The 18,718-nt window shown below is 54.8% G+C and overlaps 1 protein-coding gene across 1 annotated transcript in view; it reads left to right on the top strand.

Moving 5' to 3' along the window:
- Window positions 1-1,122: 1,122 nt before the first annotated feature.
- Window positions 1,123-18,718, top strand: part of PC (pyruvate carboxylase) — a 74,913-nt gene continuing 57,317 nt past the window's right edge. Inside the window, exon 1 of the mRNA XM_074272659.1 lies at window positions 1,123-1,241. The gene's annotated coding sequence lies outside the window, so the exon portion shown is untranslated. The remainder of the gene's footprint in view (window positions 1,242-18,718) is intronic.

The raw sequence follows: 18,718 nt of genomic DNA, 5'->3' as shown, positions 1-18,718 counted from the left end.
TTGGGCGTGAGGGGGCTGGAGGTGACTGAGGCGGAGAGGACTTGGGGAACGTGGAGGCCGCTGCTGGTGCCCCGAGGCAGCCTCTTCCAGGGTCGCTGTGAGGAGCCTCATTCCCCTCTACTCCAGCCCCACAGACGAGCGTCCTGCTGGAGCTTGCGGGCCGAGCTCTCCGCCCCGGCGCCCGGGCACAGGCTGGCACAGCTTTGCCCACCCGGAAGTCGGAGGCCGGGTTTGAAGCGCGGTCTAGCAAGATTCGGCTGGCGGGGGGGGGGGGGGGGGGGGGGGGTAGGGAGGAGGCGGGCCACGACAGCCTCCCGGGGGGGTCCGAGGCGGGAAGGGGGCGGGGGGAAGGCCGGTGTGCGCCGCGCCTGCGAGGGCCCTTTCCTCGGGAAGAATCAGGGAGGGGCCTGGGAGTCGCTGGAAGGCAGCTCCGGAGTTTCATTTCCCCAGAGGATTCGAACCCAGCTCTCCTCGCTTGTCCCGCCAGCGCCGGCACCGGGAGGGGGCGGAAACAGCTGCGCCGCCCGCGCGATTCCTGCCCTTGCCCTGCGCCTCAGTTTCCCCACCAGTAAAGCGAGATGAAGGCCCCGCCCCCCGCTCCGACGTTCGGCTCCCCTAGCGGCGCAGCCGGCCCCGCCCCGGCCCACTCCTCCTTTCGGCCTCTCCCTCGAGCCGCCCGGGGCTTTCCGCTGTCCCCGCCCAGTTGGGCCCTGTTATGGTTGCGGTTTTAAATGACACGTGCGGCTCAGATGAATGAACCTGAGGGTCCCACCCCCTCCATCAGCCAATCACTGCGAAGCTCAGTCCAGCCTCTTCCGCCTATAGCGGCGCCCGGGCCGGCGAAGACCGGGGGCTCGGCAGCCCACGTGGGAGCCCCGGGCCAGAGGAAAGGGGCGGGCACCGAGAGGAGGCGGGTCCTAGGAGCCGCGCTGGCCATTGGCTGGGCCTGCTTGGGACGCGAGGGCGGGGCGAGCACGCGGCGCCAAGGCTTAAAAGTGACTGACAGGCGGGCGCAGGGAGGGGCTGGCCTAGGGAGTGGTGAGTGACGGAAAGAGGTGGCCAATGGAAAGAGGGGCCGGGCAGCGGCGCCCAATGGACATCGGCTGGGCGGGGCAGCAGCCGAAGCAAGTTCGGTTGCGCGGGGCCTCAGCGCAACTGTCAGTGGAGGCGGCGGTGGAGGCAGTGGCAGTAGCTGAGGGGCAGCAGCGGCGGAGGCGGCGGAGTCTGGGTCTGAGGCTGCGGTGAGTCCCGCGCCCTGAGCTTCCTCCTCCCCCTCTTCGTTCCTTCTCTTTCCTCCCCGCCCCCGCCAGGGGAACGCGCGCGGACGTTTATGTAACGCGCGCATGGAGGCGCGGGCCCGGCGGGGCTCTAAGGGGCGGGCGGGGGCAGGGGCAGGGGCGCGCCCCCCCACGCATGCGTCACGTGACTCCGGCTTTTTCCCCCCACTCCCCCCCCCCCCCCCCCCCCGCGCCACCTCGTCCTCCGACGCGACCCTCTCAAGTTTGTCATTCTGTCTAAAGAGTGCAGTGCACCCGGAGGGCACTCGGAATCCCCCCGCCCCCTTTGTACAGGTGGGGAAACAGTCCCGGAGAGAAGCCCTAAGCCCCCTTTTCTGTGACCCCGGACGATCCGTTTCCTAACTTCTTGGAGCCTTAGTTTGCTCATCTGTAAAATGAAGGGCCCGAGGCACCCTCGCCCCCCCATTCCCGTGTTCTGCCGGGTGCCCCCCATCCTCCCGCAGCCAAAACGAGGCTCCGCCCCTTCGCCGCCAAGCCCGGAGCTGTCAGGGGGGAACTTGGGCTTCTGCTCTCCAAGGCGCCTAATGAATGTGTCTCCTCGCCTTCCCCGCTCCTGCCCGCTCCCCTTCTGGGTACCTCTCTTAGACGGCTGCTGTGTGCCAGGCGCGGCTCGGCCCCGCGGTGTGCATAGAGAGGGCAGAATCAGCACGGCCCCTCCCCCAGGAGCTCTCAGTTTGAGGGCGGAAAGTGCAGTAATTGTGCGCCTGCAGCATACCGACTGCACCCAGCAGCGTGACCTTGGACCTTCGTCACTTTCCGGGGCTCCGGGGCATCGGGGTCAGGCCCAGCAGCTTAGGCCCTGGCAGGAGGCCGGGCCGGGAGGGGGAGCCCAGCCAGGGAAGGAATAAGACCCCAGGAATGACTTGGAAGGAGGGAGCAATTATGAGGCCCCTACTGTGTGCCCCGCTGAGGCCTCCTCAGCCCCAACAAGCAGCTCCCCATTGGAGCCGAAGGGGCGCCAGGGAGGCAGCAGGAGAGGCCTGGGCTGCTGGGACACAACGGCTAAACGCCCATTTTGCAGATGGGGAGTCTGAGGCATGGAGCGGTTCCGCGGGTTTGGGCCCAGCCATTCCAGGGGAAGGCCCTGCATCCCGTCGCCCTGGTGGTCCCTCACCTGCCTCCTGGGCCCCCAGGCTCCCATGGGGCCTCCTGGCCCTTCAGGGTGGATGACAGAGTCCTGGGCTGGGTGCTCGAGGCTCAGAGCTGAAGCTCCCCCTCCCAAGGGGGCCCTGACCTCCACCTCCTGAACGACCCCATCGGCTCTCCGGCCTCCCCTCCCCCTCGTGCTCCCTCCCCCCAAGGGGGCCCTGACCTCCACCTCCTGAACGACCCCATCGGCTCTCCGGCCTCCCCTCCCCCTCGTGCTCCCCCCCCCCCAAGGGGGCCCTGACCTCCACCTCCTGAACGACCCCATCGGCTCTCCGGCCTCCCCTCCCCCTCGTGCTCCCCCCCCCCAAGGGGGCCCTGACCTCCACCTCCTGAACGACCCCATCGGCTCTCCGGCCTCCCCTCCCCCTCGTGCTCCCTCCAGCGCTGGGGATCTCTTCAGCCGCACCCCGTCTGGCCCGGGCTGGTGATCCCCAGCCGAGCTCTCTGCCGACCTCCACCTGCCGCTGGACCCAACGCTTCATGGCAAAACGGGATTTCTGGTTTGGTACTCAAGCCCTCACCTCTCTCTGATTCTCCTGTCACCACCATCTTTCCAGTCTCCCAGATCTCTGCACACTCTCGCCCTCCACCTCCTGTCTGGAGCCAAGGGCTCCCATTTCCCCTGTGACGTTTCTCTCCCCTCCCCCACGCCCTCCCCCAGGGCACACCCGGACCGTGGCTGCTGGGGAGCCAGTCCGTCCTTCCCAATCTCTCTATTGTCCTGTGGACCCCATCACCTTCCCAGGAAAACTCTCCGGTTTCCTAATATCTCCAAGAGCAAATAGAGTCTTCTGCCAGGTACCCAGAGGCCTTGGCCACCTGCCTGCCCTCTTCTCAAGCTTCTCCCCCCATGGGGGCTGGGTCCTTTCAGCACAAGAGGGAGGCCCCCAGGAGCTTAGAGCTGACAAGCAAACAGCGATATGTGCACCTGGCTGGAGATGAGATAAATCTGGGGGGGGGGGGGAGGAGGAGGAGCAGGAGGAGCAGGAGGAGCAGCAGCTACTGCCTGAAGGGAGGCTGGGAAAGGATTCCTGCAAAGATGGGGTTTTAGTGAGATGGGAAGGGGAGGCTTCCAGCCACTGAAGATGCTCCCAGTGAGGGCCCGGCCAGGAGGCTGGAAGGGAAGGAAGGGGGGGCTCCCAAGGCCCGGCCGTAGCTTCCAGAGGCGACCCTGGAGGCCAGAGGGAGCCACGGGCGAGCCAGCGGTGCTCCCCAAGCTTCGTTTCCCTGTATTTTGCTTTATCAGAGTGTGCTTCTGCCGGGACAGAATGTGAGCTCTGAGGCTGGGCTTGCCTCCCTGGCTCCAGCAGAGAGTGGTTCACTCCGTGCTCCAGGTCTGAATGAGAACAGTCATGGCCTTTAGTAGCATCAGAGAGGGACGTCTCGGCCCAGAGGCACGGCTGATGAGGCAGCTCAGTCCTCCCCACCCAGATCTCCGCTCCTCCTGCTCCAGGTGTTTGCAGGATTCGGCGGAGGAATCAGAATCCCCCCTTTTCTCCCTTCAGATAACGGTTCAGAAAAACGGGCACCCAGACCCCAAGGTCTGTTTCCTTTACCCAAACACCCAGGATTCTTTGGGCGTCCGAGGTCAGAGGATTTGAACCTATTTTACAGATGAGGAAGCTGAGGCTCAGAAAGGTCATTACTACTACAAAACTAGTAACAACAGTGCTATTTCCATTGTATGTCACTGCCTCTTCTGACTTCCAGAAGCATGTTCTCCCCCATGCCACGCGGGTGCCCTTTGGACTGGAAAGGGGCCTCTAGTTCCTGGCCCACCACTGACTCTGAGGGACAGGGCATTTGGCTGGGCACCAGCTGGCAGCAGGCTAGCTTTTTCATTCAGCAGATATTTATTAAAGCCTCCCACATGTAGGCCCTGAGCTCCCTGCAGGGACCCCCAGAGCCTGCCCCAGGGCACAGCTCCTCAGAGGGTCTAGGGGATGGATGCCAAGGCAAGGACGCAGATGGACAATTGGCATCAAGCTCAGTGGCGACGTCCCGGGGACCAGAGGTTTGCTGCTGCCCCAGCACAGGGCATTTGTCAGGAGGAGCTCCCTCTGGTTCTGGGCAGCAGCCTTACCTCAGAGGGGCAGCCGGGGAGAACTCCAGGAGAGGGGTCTCTGCCAAGTGACTGAGGCCTTGAATGCCAGGACGGGGTTTGGGCTCCATGATCTTTTTAAAAAATGATTTTGAACATTCACTTAAAGTATTGTTTGAGTTCTGAATTTTCTTCCTCCTTCCATTGGAAAGGGGAGCAATCTATTGATTATACATGGAGTCATGCAGGACATTTCCCTAGTAGCCACGTTGCAGAGAGAAAGGAAAGCGATGGGCTTCTCTGTGCTCAGAGCTCCCCCGTGGAGGACCGCCCGTCCCCCCGGAGCACTCCTCTGGTCATTACGGCACCGCCGTCCTGGGCGAGACCGCTCCGGCTCAGCCCACGTCGCTTCGCGACAGCCCACGACTTCTCCCCCGGTTTTTCTGAACCCGGACTTTCGTGCAACACAGTCCCAGCCCACAATTATCCCAGCGTGCCCGTTTGACAGCTTCCTCACAAGGACCAGCTCTCCGCCACCCCAAAAAGAGCCGCCCCAAATGTTTGGGCTCCTCGGAGTCCTTTTTCTCTTTCTCTGATCTCTAGGGGGAGGGAGTGTGTGTGTCCGTAGGTGGGACCGAGCTCCCTGTGGCCATTGTTCTAGAGGTTCCCCACATTGGCTGGGCCGGCTCCTGACCCACCCCAGAAGGGCACGAGGAACACAAGTTTCCACACTCCCTCCGGCCTTTTCCTGCTCTGTCCTTTTAGCCAATCTGATGGGGGGGGGGGCTGCCCCAGAGTTTAATTCCGTAGCTCTGATCAGTGGTGATTCAGAGCTTTTTCCTGTGACTCTCCCCCAAACTGCCTGTTCGTAGGCTTTGACCTTTATTCCGGCCGATCCCTCTTAGAGGTGATTAGAAGCTTGATGGCCTTTGAGCAGAGAGAGGGCAGGCCTTGGCCGGGTGCATGGGCCAGAGTCGGGAAGAGCACGATGGAGAGAGAGCTGGATGGGGTGTCGGCCGGGGGCCGCCCCAGGAAGCTTTGGGGAGAGTCGGGCCCCTCGATGCCCTCCCTGTGTGACTAGGGTCAACTTTGTTTCCCCCCCCTTTTTTTGTCATGACAACCTTGTTCTTCCTCAGGTCAGTGTTCTTCTAAACGCATTTTAGTGTGGACATTTCCTGGTGACATCATCAAAAGGGACACGGGTCATCCCCTCTCCATCAGCGGCAGGGAGCCGTGACGGAGGCCAGGCCTGACCCTGGCTGGGTCATCCTGCATGAGTCACTTCAGACAGACAGCTAAGGCCGGGGCCTTAGCACCCTAAGCCACAGTGTCTCTCCCTCTCCCGCCTTCCTTTCTCTGTGTCTCTGTCTCTTTATATGTTTGTCTCTCTGTCTCTCTTCTCTCTGCCTTTTTTTTTCCTCTTTTCTGTTTCTGTTTCTGTCTGCCTCTCTCTCTGTCTCTGTCTGTCTGTCTGTCTCTCTGCCTCTGTCTCTATGTTTCTCTGTCTTTATCTCTCTTCTCTCTGCCTCTTTTTCTTCTCTCTTTTGTTTCTGTCTCTGTCTCTCTCTCTGTCTCTGTCTCTGTCTCTCTCTGTCTCTCTCTCTCTCTCTCCCTCCCTCCCCTCTCTCTTTCCCTCCCTCCCTCCCTCCCTCCTTCCTCCTTTTTCTGTGTCTCTGCCTCTAACTCTCTTCTCCTCTCTGTGTCTCTGTCTCTTTATGTGTTTGTCTCTCTGTGTCTCTGTCTCTTTACCAACCCTTCCTTCTGCCCCCGGGGAACTCGCCATCATTATTTCTATAATGCTATTTAAAAAAAGAAGAAACTGGGGCCCGGACTGTCCCACTTTGCAGCAGTCGTGGGGCTCGTGACCGTTCCCTTGTCCCCGCTTGTTCCTGCAGGTGATAGGGCACGGCGGGTGCTTGTCAGCTGCCAGAGGTGAAAAAACAATGGCCTCCATTGGGAAATGTTCCACAAATAAACCCAGAGTTTGACGTGTGGGGCCTGTGGCTCCCAGAGTCTGTAAGTGTCTGCAGGGATCCTCTTCTCCTGGGCCTGACATCACTGCCCAGGCCCCTCCCACTTCTCTGCGCGCCCCCCCCCCCCACTCCTGCTTGGTTGAGGACGGCTCACCATCCTTGTGCCGCTTGCCTTTTCATTCCGCTGAAGTTCGATCGGGTTAGAGCCGGTAACGGGTCCCTTCCCTCCCAAGACGACATCTAGCATCATTAGGGCCACGAGGCCAGAGAACGATGCACGTAACCAGGGAGGGGCCAAGGGCTCGGTGGGAGAGGGAGAGCGCCCGGAAGTGCCTGGAGCCCAGGGGCTTCGTGGCCAGGGCTGACGTGAGAGGTAGATAGCCAAGGGGACGTTTACCTTGGCTGACTGTGTCTAGAACGCCACGTGATAGCCCTGCCTGGGCCTCCCAGAAGTTCTGGCTCTTAGGCAGTGGCTCAGGGAGAGAGGTGGTGACTTGTCCCTCAGGGTCCCCTCAACCCCCTAAACTCAGAAGAAAGACCCGAGGCAGCTGGGTGGGGCAGTGGATGGAGCTCTGGAGTCAGGAGAACCCGAGTTCAAATGTGGCCTTTAACATTTCCTGGCTGTGTGACCCTGGCCGAGTCACTTAACCCCAATTTCAGGGGGGGAAAAAGAAGAAAGACTCGAACCCACCCCCAGCTTCAGGACTCCAAGACCCGCTTTCTTTCCATTATGGCATGATGCATGTCACACTGGAGCATCTTCATTCTACAGGTGATGAAACTGAGGCTGAGAGAAACAAAAGCCCCCTCCCCCCCTCTGTGAGCCTCCTGCTCAACTGAGTCAGTTCTGGTAGCTTTATGGGCGATTGGGAGCTGGAGCTGGGCCCCGAAGGCCCTTTCTGCAAATGAGGAAACAAGGGGTATATGGCTTGGCTCTGATACCCAACCCTGTCGCGGCGCTCTCCGCCCAGAGCCTTAAACTGTGATTTGTGACACCACGTGGGGCCTTGTGGCTGAGGCGGGGGTTGCACAAGGACGCTTCTTATCAGGAAGTGTTTGATTTGTGGACCTATTTTATGTACCCGGATACTCGGGGTCGTGTAAAAAGGAGATCACAAGGGGAAAAAGTTTAAGAAGGCCCGCTCTAAAGAAAGGAGAGAAGTGAGAGCTGTGGGCATGTGCTTGTGTGCCCATTTGTGCAGGTGTGTGCGCAGGTGTGTGCACAGGTATGTGCACAGGTTGTGTGCAAATGGGTGCACAGGTACTTGTACACGTGTGTGTGTGCAGGTATATGTGTAGATGTGTGCACAGGTGTGTGCACAGATATATGTGCAAATGGGTGTGCAGGTATGTACAGGTGTGTGTGCAGGTACATGTGTAGGTGTGTGTACAAATGGGTGTGCAGGTGTGTGTACAAATGGGTGTGCAGGTACATGTGCAGGTGTGTGTGCAGGTACATGTTTAGGTGCGTGCACAGGTGTGTGCACAGATATATGTGGAAATGGGTGTGCAGGTACATGTACAGGTGTGTGTACAAATGGGTGTGCAGGTGTGTGTACAAATGGGTGTGCAGGTGTGTGCACAGGTACGTGTGTGATCTGCTTAGTGGAATCAAGACTGTGTATGAATCAGGGTTCCCATGACCTGCCTTGGAGTGAGAGGGAGGCTCACCGGCTTTTTTCCTGCCTGTTTCATGGAGCCCAGGAATGGCACGTGAATCACTGCCTACAGTTAAGAATTCTTGGTGTCTGCTGCTTCATTTGCTCCCCGGGGCTCACCTGGAAGGATAGAGCCTTCCCTCTCAGTGTCTCTTTGGAATCTGTCCCACTTAGGTTTTCAAAAATGGGCATTAATGTTTCAGAGGGGAAACTGAGTCACCAAAAAGAGGCCTTTGTTTCTAGTAACAATTTGTAAAACTCCTCCCATCCCCCAGGCTCAGCCAGGTGCCAGGGGCTCCCTCAGTAGATCTCTTTATGTCCCTGCCACTCCAGTGCCTGCTCCTGTCCTTGGTGCTGCCAGGAAAGAGGGTGGCTGAGAAAAACTGCTTGTGAAATTGTTGGGGGTGTTTTGTTTTGGAGAGGGGCCCGCAGCCTGGGTCCTGCTCTTGTTATTGTGTCATCGTGACCCTTTAGTTTGCCCTGAAGGGGCAGCTGGTCAGAGGGCGGCTTTGCATGGAGCTAGGCCCAGACGGGGCAGGGAGACATCTCTTCTGACACCTGGAAAACTAACTGCACGTGGCCCGTGGTGCAATCGTGTCTTTTCCTGGTGTGGCGTGGCCGGGCCACGGCTGACTTGGGTAACTCTCTGCCATCTGTCTCTGGTCAGATGTGCCCGGGCTTGGATCAAGCCCCCGGCCCCCTTGTGATCCAAGAATCTCCAGGCCAACAGAAGCCTGACCCGTCTCAGTTGACCCCCAGAGATGACTTGGAATCAGGCTGCGCTCCTGCAAGGAAGCCTGACATAAGTGAATGGGCACTGGCCTTGGGTCAGGATCTGGGTTCCAGTTCTGCCACTGAAGCCTCCATTTCCTTGTTTATAAATGGAAGACTAGATGATATGGAAGACTAGATGATCTCGGCGCTCCCTCCCAGCCCCAAATCCTGTGCTTAGAGGCTTCTTTGAGCTGGAAAGCTTGACCGGCTTCTTGAGACTCACTCCCCGAAATTCTTTTTCTAGATGTTTAGCAAAGAAGGTTCTTGGGGGACAGTGAGCATTGAGAGTGAATGGAGTTGGAAAGTCCAAGTGGACCTGCCACTCTTTGGGTAAGACTGTTAGGGGAAGCGTAGTCAGTGGGTAGAGAGCGCTGGAAGTCATTGCAGCATGTCTTCTTCCAGGTGACATGGCTGCATGGGGGGCAGCCGGCAGAGAAAGGGCCCAGGCTTTCCACCCCCTTCTGCTGCTCTGCTTCCGCTCTGTTTAGATCCTTCTCTCATCCCTGGCTTTGTGCATCTTAGCCCAATGCAGAAGACGCCATCGGGCCTGCATGGAGAGGAATGGGAGGGCTGCTGCCAGAGGGGCAAGGAGACAGTGAGGGGTCCAGAGAAGTGACTTGGACCTTGGCAAAAGGGAACAAAAAAGAGCCTGAAGAGGCCTCTTTAGCTCACCAAGTGAGCACTTCCTTTCCTTGTTGTGGGGCAGGGCAGAAATGTCTGCCTGGAAGGCCTAGCTGGCCAAAGCCTCCAGCTCTAGTCAAACCTGCTTTCCCAGAATGTTCAGGGACGTGGATTAATGGGAATGAGCCAGAAAATCTTTTTTTTTTTTTGGGGGGGGGGGGAAGAATCAGATGGAAAATGAGCCCCCCTTCTCTCAAAGACCTTATCATCTAATTGGAAGAGTTTGGCTATAGGGCAGATGGCCAGGCCCTGGGGGGTTCTGGGAGCGCTTCAGCAGGGCAAATGATGATGTCGTGGCACAAGTGGCAAGATAGGTGATAGTACCAAATGTTTTTAGGAACAGCACTTTCTGTGAGAAGTCCTAAAATTTAAGTTGACCTTTGGGAGAAGGAATGGACTCTGGGCAGCCAAGGTTGGGGCTTTTGACTAAATCCTGGAAGCAATATACTAAAATTGGGGACGATACCGAGAAGTTTAGTACTTGCAGATTATCTGGAAGGATCCAGCAGTGACCAGTTTGTTGTGCTTAGGGCTCTCCTGGGCTAGTTTGCTTAGGACTAACCCTGGAAATTTTTTTTTTTTAAAGGAAACCCTTTTAGATCAAAATTTGTTTCTTTGGGATTTTTTCTAAAAGTTGTAGGGAGAGAAGAAAAATCCTAGTTAATTTAAATTCTTCTGTAATTCTGTACATTCTCTTCTCTACTTCTATCCCCAATCCAATTTCTCTTCTTCCTGTCAGAGAAATTTAGTTATGTTGTTCTTTGTTTTTTGTTTTAAATGAGTTTTAATTGATCTTTTATTTTTTACCTCATTTTAATGCCCCGTAGTATCCCTCCCTCTTCCCTCTTCCAGAGAGTCAACCCAAGAGTATTTTTAAAGGTTTTTTAAAAAAGAAAAAGAAGAGGAAAAAGGAAATAAAAATAACAGCTGATTAATATATATTGAAAAAGTCTGAAAACATGCCTAGAAGTAACAGCTGTGGACCTCCCACCTCCATAAAGCACAAAATTGGGAATGTCTTTTCATATTTCTTTCAAGCCATAATTTTAAAAATAAGTTTACGACATTCATTTCTGATTTTTTTTTTGCATGAGTTTTCTTGCATTTCCATTGTTGTAGTCATTGTGTGAAGTATATTCTTGGCTCTGCTCAATTCCCTCTGCATCAGCTCATTTAGATCTTTGTGTAGATTTATCGTACTTATTAGAGCACAGTCATATTGCATTCTATTCATGGACCAAGCTTAGTTTAGCCATTCCCAGGTAAGGGACCTCGACTCTTATTTCCGCTTCTTGGCTGTCACAGAAAGGGCTGCCATAAACATTTTGGGATATGTGGGGACTTGGTTCTTATCAGGAACTTCCTCAGAGCATAAGGCCATAATGGAAGCTCCGAGTCCAGGGATAGAAATGTTTAATTCACTTTTATTTGCATAATTCCAAGTTACTTTCCAAAATGGTCTTCCCAGTGTGTGGCTCTCCCAGCATTGTATTTGTGTGCCTATCATTCCACAACCCCACCACCGTGGATCGTTGTCATCTTAGGCAGCTTGCTGGTTATGATGTGAAACTGCAGCGTTGTTTCGGTTTTCTTTAGAGACTTTTTAGTGACGTGAAGTATTCCTTCACATAGTTGTCGTCTTCTGAGAACTATCCATGGCTTTTGGGCTCTTGTCAATTGGGGAATAGCTTTGTAGAAGCTTTTCAGTTTCATGAAGCCAAAGTTTTCTATTTTTATCCTATGTAAAGGCGTCTATCCCTTGTTTGGTTAAGAATACATAAACTTCTGCATAGACAAAATTAATGCAGCTATAATAAGAAGGGAAGTAGTTAAATGGGAAAATGACTTTTTCAGATTTTTCTGATAAGGGTTTGGTATCCAAGATACACGTGTTAACAGTTAACATGTATCACACACACATTCGTCCCTGCCATCTGCTTCTCTTCTAATCTTTTTTCATATGATCTTTGGTGTTAAGGTCATGTAATCATTCAGAAAGTATTGTGGAGGGTGGTGTAAAGGGTTGATCTAATTTCTGCCAAACTGCTCTCCAGTTTTCCCGGGATTTTTAATCAGACTGGGAGTTCTTTCCTAAGTACTTTATGTTTTCTGCTTTATGGGATACTGGCTTATTGGGTTCCATTGTTTCCGATTCCCTCTTGCGGGATCTGTTCCACTGATTCCCCCCTTTCTGTTTTCTAACTGTTGGATGACTGCTGTTTAATTTGAGTTTGGGGTCTGGAGCCTTGGTCTTTAGAAAAAGATGGGATGGTGACTCTCACGGTGATCTGCGCTGTGGCCGAAAGGTTCCCCTATAGGTGACAGACATCTTGACTTTGTTATTCCTTTTTTCCCTCAGATAGGATGGTTGTCCTGCTTTCCTTGTTTCCTCTCAGTCCTGAACAAGATGCTCCTGTGCGAATTCCTCTTGCCTTCTCCTGGGAAGAGACCAAGGGGAGCTCTGGGCACAGATGCTCCCTGCCTAGTTGAGTCTTTGGGGGTGTGGTCGCCTTGCCCCCGGTGTCGCCCCTCCTCTCTCCTGGCCCCCCAGCGATGTCTGTGCTGGAGGCCAAGTTCTGTAGAGTTGCTTGAAACTTCTCAGCTTTTGAGCTTCCCGCCCAAGAGCTGCCTGAGTCTTTGTCAGGCCTTCGTGTTTGACAGACTGAGCTCTGAGAAAGAGGCAGAGGATGGGTTGGAGAAGGTGGAACCTGGAGGTGGGGGAGAGTGCAGTCCTGCTGGAGAGGCCTGATAAGGCCCTGGCCTGGATCAGTGCCACGGAGCCAGAGATGGGGGGGGGGCACCTGGGCCTGTTGGGGCAGCTGATTGGCCACCAGGGAGAGGCAAGGATAGAGGGTGACTTTGAGGCTGGCTTCTTTTGACTGGCACATGGTGATTAATGAGGTGCAGGCCCCCCCAGAGAGCTCCTCCATCCAAGAGGCCCTTCCATTAGCCACTGTGCACCCCCTGGCCTTAGGACTCGGCCATTCTCCTCAAGGAAGCACTTTGGGGGAGGAACGGGGCTCGGTGTTGGGAAGTCTTCTCCCAGCCCTGGGAAATGGGGAGCCTGCTCCTAAGCCGACAGACACGAACCTGCAGGATGGTCCTGAGCGGCAGCACCGGCCGTGGAGGAGCTCCTTCCCATCCTTCCCATCCTTCCTCTCCTTCAGGCTCGGACTCTGCAGAGGGCAGGACCGGGGAGCTCCTGGCTGAGCAGGCCTGGAAGGGTGGCGGGGCTCCCGGCCAGAAGGACTGAATAGACAGACTCTGGGCCGTGGGAGGAATAGCAAGCAGATGGCCTGGCCAGGATGGGGGCAGGGCTCGGTCTGGGGAGGCAGCAGAGCGGATAGTGGTGCTCCTGGGGAGGATCGGGGGAGAAGGTGGAGCCTGAGCTGGAGAAGGGGGCTCACCCGACCCCCCCCCCGCAGTGGTTTGGGTTGCTGGTGGATCTTGGAATCCTACCATAGGAACCCTTTATGGAAGTGCGGCAGAGGGGCCATAGCAATGAGAGAGCGGTGGGCCTGCTGAGGCTGCTGGGTGATTTCAGGGGCTGCCATAGTTCACAGAGTACTGGACTCAGACCGGAGTTCTAATCCAGCCTCAGACACTTCCTAGCTGTGTGATCCTGGGCAAGTCCCTTCAGCCAGTCTCCCTCAGTTTCCTCATTATAAAATGAACTGGAGAAGGAAATGGCCAACCCCTCACGGAGAGTCAGACTTGGCCGAAATGACCAGGCAGAAAAAGTCCATGGAGCCCGGCTCTGGCATGGCCCCCTCCCGATCTCCACTTCTGCCAGAGGGTGCCCACTTCCATCCATCTGCGTGGGGGACCAGCTCCTCCAGGTGCGAGCCCCGGGCCCTGCACAGACCTGAGGGCTCCCCGCGTCTGAGGCTTGGTTGGTGTGGGCCCTTCTGTAACTTTCCCGAGCCGGGTGGAATCTCTGACAGATGCTGTGAGGAACATGATCCTGATAACAAGTCCAGCAATGCTAATAAGCCTTCCTGACCCTGGGAGCATGGACCTCATGCCTCAGCCACGTGGCCCCTCCCTGGGCCCCTGGCGCTTGAGCCAACGTGACCTTGGAGAACCCTGGTCCCTTCTGTGCTCCCTTGGGACGCTGGGTTAGGAGGAAGAGCCTGGCCCTCAGACAGTGTCCAAGTTGAATTCTGGGGCCCAGAATGTCTACGGCCATGTTGCTGAGGGATGGGCGGAATAGGGAAGGTGATGGTGGCCGGGGAGTGTGACCCGAGAAGGGGGCTGCTTGTGGCTGCTCTCCCCGGGCATGCAGAGCTGCCCAGGAGGAAAGGGCAGTAAAGGGTACCGTGGCCTGGAAGTCGGCCTCCGGCCCTGCTGAACATCGTCCTCAGGACTGAGAAGGCAAAGGAGGCGATTCCGGAGCCTCGTGGGAATTTTGAAAGTTTGTGACACTAGGACAGGGACCTGAGGAAAAAAGAGCAACACCTGCAAAGTCTAAGCTGGCAAACCTGACTGTGAGTCTGGGAATATTTGGGAATGGAGCCTTCAAGGGCTGTTTGCGTCAGGGCAGGCCTGACTTGGTTGCCTTTGGTGGCAGGAGCATCCCGCCAGGAGGCCGGGGGGTGCGAAGCTCACAGCCCAGCCTTTCCTGGGCACTGTTGGCTGGCTTAGAGACAGGCGGAGATGGCGTGCTTGCCCAGTTTGAGTGAGAGCATTGACATTCTGCATAGTGGAGTCACCCCCAGAAAGGCCCTGACGGATTCAGGCTGCTTCTAACAGCATGAACTTCAGGAGGGGTCAGTGCAAAGTCTTACAGAGTTTAAAATGTATTTTGTTAAATATTTCCCAGTTGCATTTTAAAAATTTTTGCATCTTTAATACTGTGAGAAGGCAAGCAATACGATATTGGCCACGATAGAACGCAGGCAGCCACAGTGGGTAGAGAGCTGGACCTGGGGTCGGGGAGACTTCTCGGCCTGAGTGCAAATCCCGTTTCAGACACTGACTAGCCGTGTGACCTTGGGCCAGTACCTTCATCCCTTCTGCCTCAGTTTCCTCATCTGTAAAATGAGCTGGAGAAAGAAATGGCCAACTGCCCCAGTATCCCTGCAAGAAAACCCCCTGTAGGGTCCCAGAGTCAGACACGATTCAAATGACTGAGCAGCAGCAACACAACAAAGACCTGCCTTCAAGGAATGAACTTGGCCAGGATAAGGGGACAGTGGTGAGCCAGGTTGGCTGCTGAGCCGTGGAGAGGGGGACCCTTACCAAAGGCTGAGCCTCCCCAGCGGGAGGCCAGGAGGGAGATGGGAGGCTCCTCAGAAGCTCCAGCTGCCCGGTCTGTATCTTTCCATTTTAGAGATGATAAACCCAAGATCTTGGGCCCGATTGATTGATTCAAGATTGATTTTAGGACCCAAGCCTGTTGAATCTGGAGGAGAGAAGTGGGGGATGAGGAAAGGTGTGGGGAGATGTGGACCCTGTAGCATGGATGTGGGGGAGGAGCAATCCTGGGGCCTGGGCCAGGGCGAGTTGGAAAGTTCTCTATAGACTGGATGTCAACTGTTGGGCAGCCTGGCCCAGGGCAGACCTCGGCCAGAGCCTGGGCCACCGGCCACTTCTTCAATTTGGTTCCGGCTCTAAGGAAAGAGTTCTAGGACTCATAATGTAGTAAGAAAGGGCAAGGCCTTCCGGCTGCTCTGAGAACTGAACCAACCTCCGAATGAAGTATTTTTAGCTTTTGTTTGTTTTTATTCTGAACAGAAATACCCCAAACCTCAAGCGCTTCTGTGAATGTAGAACACAAAAAGGGGATTGTGTAGAAACAGTGAGTGTCTGTTTTCTACTGCTTGCTTTTTCCCTCAAAAAAAGGAGCTAATCAATTTTACCCATCGCTTTCAGAACTGTCCCTCTTGTCTGTTCTCCTGAACTTTGTTCTCTTACGGGAATTAAAGGAAGGTGTCCATGCTGGGCCTCTCTTTGCTACCACTGTGACTCCTCCCCTTAGCCTCCCCTGCCTTAAACCCCAGAGAGAAATTTAGTCAAGCGAATGAATCCCTAGAGGGCCCTGCCTGGTCCTTCATGCTTCTTCCTGCTCCTCTGCCTTCATCCCTCAAGGTGAGTAACATACTTGATGAGGGAGTCCAGGTCCCCTGGAAGCATGGAAGGTTATTGTCTCAGGCAGTTCTCTGCACTGTCTGTGTAGAAATGGTTCTCCCGGTTCTGCTCACTTGACCCTGCATAGGCCAGACTTCCCAGGATTCTCTCTTCTTACAGTGAAATACTATCCCGGGACAGGCATAGACCTCAGCTTGTTCTGTTACTTCCTGATTGAAGGGCCCTCCCTCAGATTTTAATACCTGATTTTCTTCACCTCCCCTTAATACTCCCTTCAGGAAGTTTGTTTTGCTTGTGATTATGCCTCCCTGGGTCATCCTCCCCCTTAACCCTCTCCTGCATCCTCTTCTGCTTCTCTGTCGATACTTTTCTCCGTGTGTAAAACCTTCCTTCCTTCAGCAGTCAGAGAAGAGGGAACGCGGCGTCCAGGCTTCCCCCATCTTTGTACTCCCTTCCTCTCTGATTGTGAAAAATAGCTAATCCCACCTCCCTCTTCTTTCTTCCTGCTTTTAGCCTCCTTTCTCTTTCTTTGACTGAGATCCTCCAACGATAGAGAAGCTGCCACCTGCTTCAGGGCCTCAGGTCTTGGCCTTTGGAAGGCCCCTCTGTTTCTTCTCCTCCTATTAGGATACTAACTGTATCATCATGAAGCTCCTTCCACTGGATCAAATTGACTTTTCTAGGTTCCTCTTTTCTCTTGGGTTTGCATTTCAGCTTTTCAGTGTTTCATTAGAAATATTTAGAGGTTCCCCAACTGTCCATTCCTCCCCCACCTCTAAATAAAAGATTATATTTAGCTTTGCAGGCAAAGTTATTCTGGGAGCTAGGTCTCTATGTCTTTTGCTCTTTGGAATATCATATTCCCAACTCTTCTCCCTTCTGGTAGAAGCTTCCAGGTCTTGCGAGATCCTGCTTCTTTCTGGCTGCTCGTAGAATCTCTTCTGTGACCCGTGAACTCAGTGATCTTCTTGGTTCTTTTTCTTCTGTGCTTTTCCTGGGGTCTGAGTCAGGAACACCCGAGTTCCAATCCTACCTCAGAGACTGACTAGCCACCTGCAATATGGGAATGATATTAGTACCCAGCATTCAAGGGCTGTTGTGAGGATGGATGAGATGACACATAAAGGGCTTTGCAAACGGCAAAATCCTGTGGAAGGGCCAGTCATTATTGTTCTGAATAGATCTGAGCAGTCTTATTTGTGCCTTCTGGAAATGATGGATCCAGACTGCTTTTTAAGCTTCTTGTGCTGGCGCTGCCTGGTGCCGGCGCTCTCCCCCGCTTTCGGTCTCCTTCCCTTCATCCTCTTACTGTGTTCTGTGTCTCTAACTCAGTGGGGCCTCTTGTGCCAGCCTTCTCCCTTCAGCTCCTCTGCTGTTTCTTCCCCTTCCATCCTTTACCCTTGGGCTGTTCAAACCTCCCCTGGGGAAAGCTGGTTTCCTTCCTCCCTGTCTCTGCAGTTGGAAGGAGCTTGACGCTTCTACTCTGGCTCTTTGGTTTTCATACATTCCCTTTTTTTGTCACTAGGTCTATGACATTTGTAATTCTAGGCAGAGTTTTCTTTGGTTTGCTCAGCCCTCCGGCTTTAGATCCTAAACCTGGGCTTTGTTCTGGGCCAGCTCTGTGTGGGCTGTCAGAGTTAAGGCCCCTGGGTCCCTGCCAGAGTTAGGTCCCGCCCATACCTTCCAGACTTAGGGCCCCCAAACCTGTCAGACTTAGGGCCCCTGGGTCTCTAGTTTGCCTGCCAGAGTTAGGCCCCACCCAAAACCCCCAGACTTAGGGCCCCCAGGGTCCCTAGCGCGCCTGCCAGAGTTAGCCCCTCCCTCTCATACCTGCCAGACTTAGAGTCCCCAGGGTCCCTAGCGTGCCTGCCAGGGCTAGGCCCTCCTGGGTCCTCCAGACTTGTGAAGGAGGGACTTTGGCCCTCTCCCCCATACTGGAACCGACCTAGTCTCAGCATTTTACTCTCTGTGGGCTGCAGCTATACCCCGGGGCCTTTGCAGGGTTTCCCTTGGTTATCGCCTCCGCTGGGAGGCTCTGGGTTGCTGAGCAGCACCAGGTTTGCTGGAAACCTGTCTTCCAGGGGCCTGTGGGTTTTCTGGCAAGGTCTTTGCCAACTAGGGTAGTATCTGTGTCAGATGTGGGGTCTTTGGGGTTTTTGCTGGACAACCTGGCTCTCTGTTCAGGCAGCCATCTTGGCCAGAAGTAATCAGTTAAGTATTTTCTCTCCTCCTCGATCCCCGATTGTGAAGGACTGTGTGTGTTTCCTGGACTGGGAGTCAGTAGGTCAGACTCAGCCTTCTACCACTGACTGGCTCTGTGATTGTGGACAAAGCCCTTAGCTTCTCTAAGCCTCCTTTGTAAAACAACAGAACTGAGGCCTCTGCCAGGATTCCTATCTTCTGATCGAGCTTCAGGCCGAGTGTGCTGTATTGCCAGGCTCGGTGGCATCCCAGCCCACACACTGGCACGTTTCGCACCCTCCCCATCCCTTTTGCCTGGGGTAGCGGTCTGGGCCAGCCTTTCTGGAGCTTCTTTGGATGGGGGGTGGATCCTGTATGTCCCAGAAGTCTTTATAAGAATGATCCCTTTTGGGGCATGTAAGTGGTCTGCAGTGGGTACAAGTGGGTGGAGCATCCAGGATACCCGAGTTCACCACCTGTCTCAGACACCTACTAGCTGGATAGCTCAGCAAGTCGCAGGACCGCCATTAAAGTGAGGCTCCCTTTCATTGACACCATAGTTGTAAGCACTATGTAAAAGCTCATTGTGAATTAGCCCTTATTAAGGGAGCACTTTAAGTAGGCAAAGCACCCCCTCACCACCCTGAGAAGGGGACTGTGATGCTGTAAGCGCCCATTCTACAAACAGAATAGTTAAGAGACTTGCCCATTGTCATATGGCCCCAGCATCAGACCTCTGTCCCACCTTTGGCCCAGAATGCCTCTTGTGGACGTGTTCTTCTGGCTTCTTTTATATTTGACTGGATTATGAGCTTCTTGAGGGCTGTTTTAATTCTCTCTGTATCTAGCAGCTTGCTTTGCACATAATAATAT

This window comes from Sminthopsis crassicaudata, chromosome 6 (genome assembly GCF_048593235.1).
Source record: "Sminthopsis crassicaudata isolate SCR6 chromosome 6, ASM4859323v1, whole genome shotgun sequence".
Lineage (NCBI taxonomy): Eukaryota > Metazoa > Chordata > Mammalia > Dasyuromorphia > Dasyuridae > Sminthopsis > Sminthopsis crassicaudata.
This window is presented reverse-complemented; position numbering and strand designations above follow the sequence as displayed.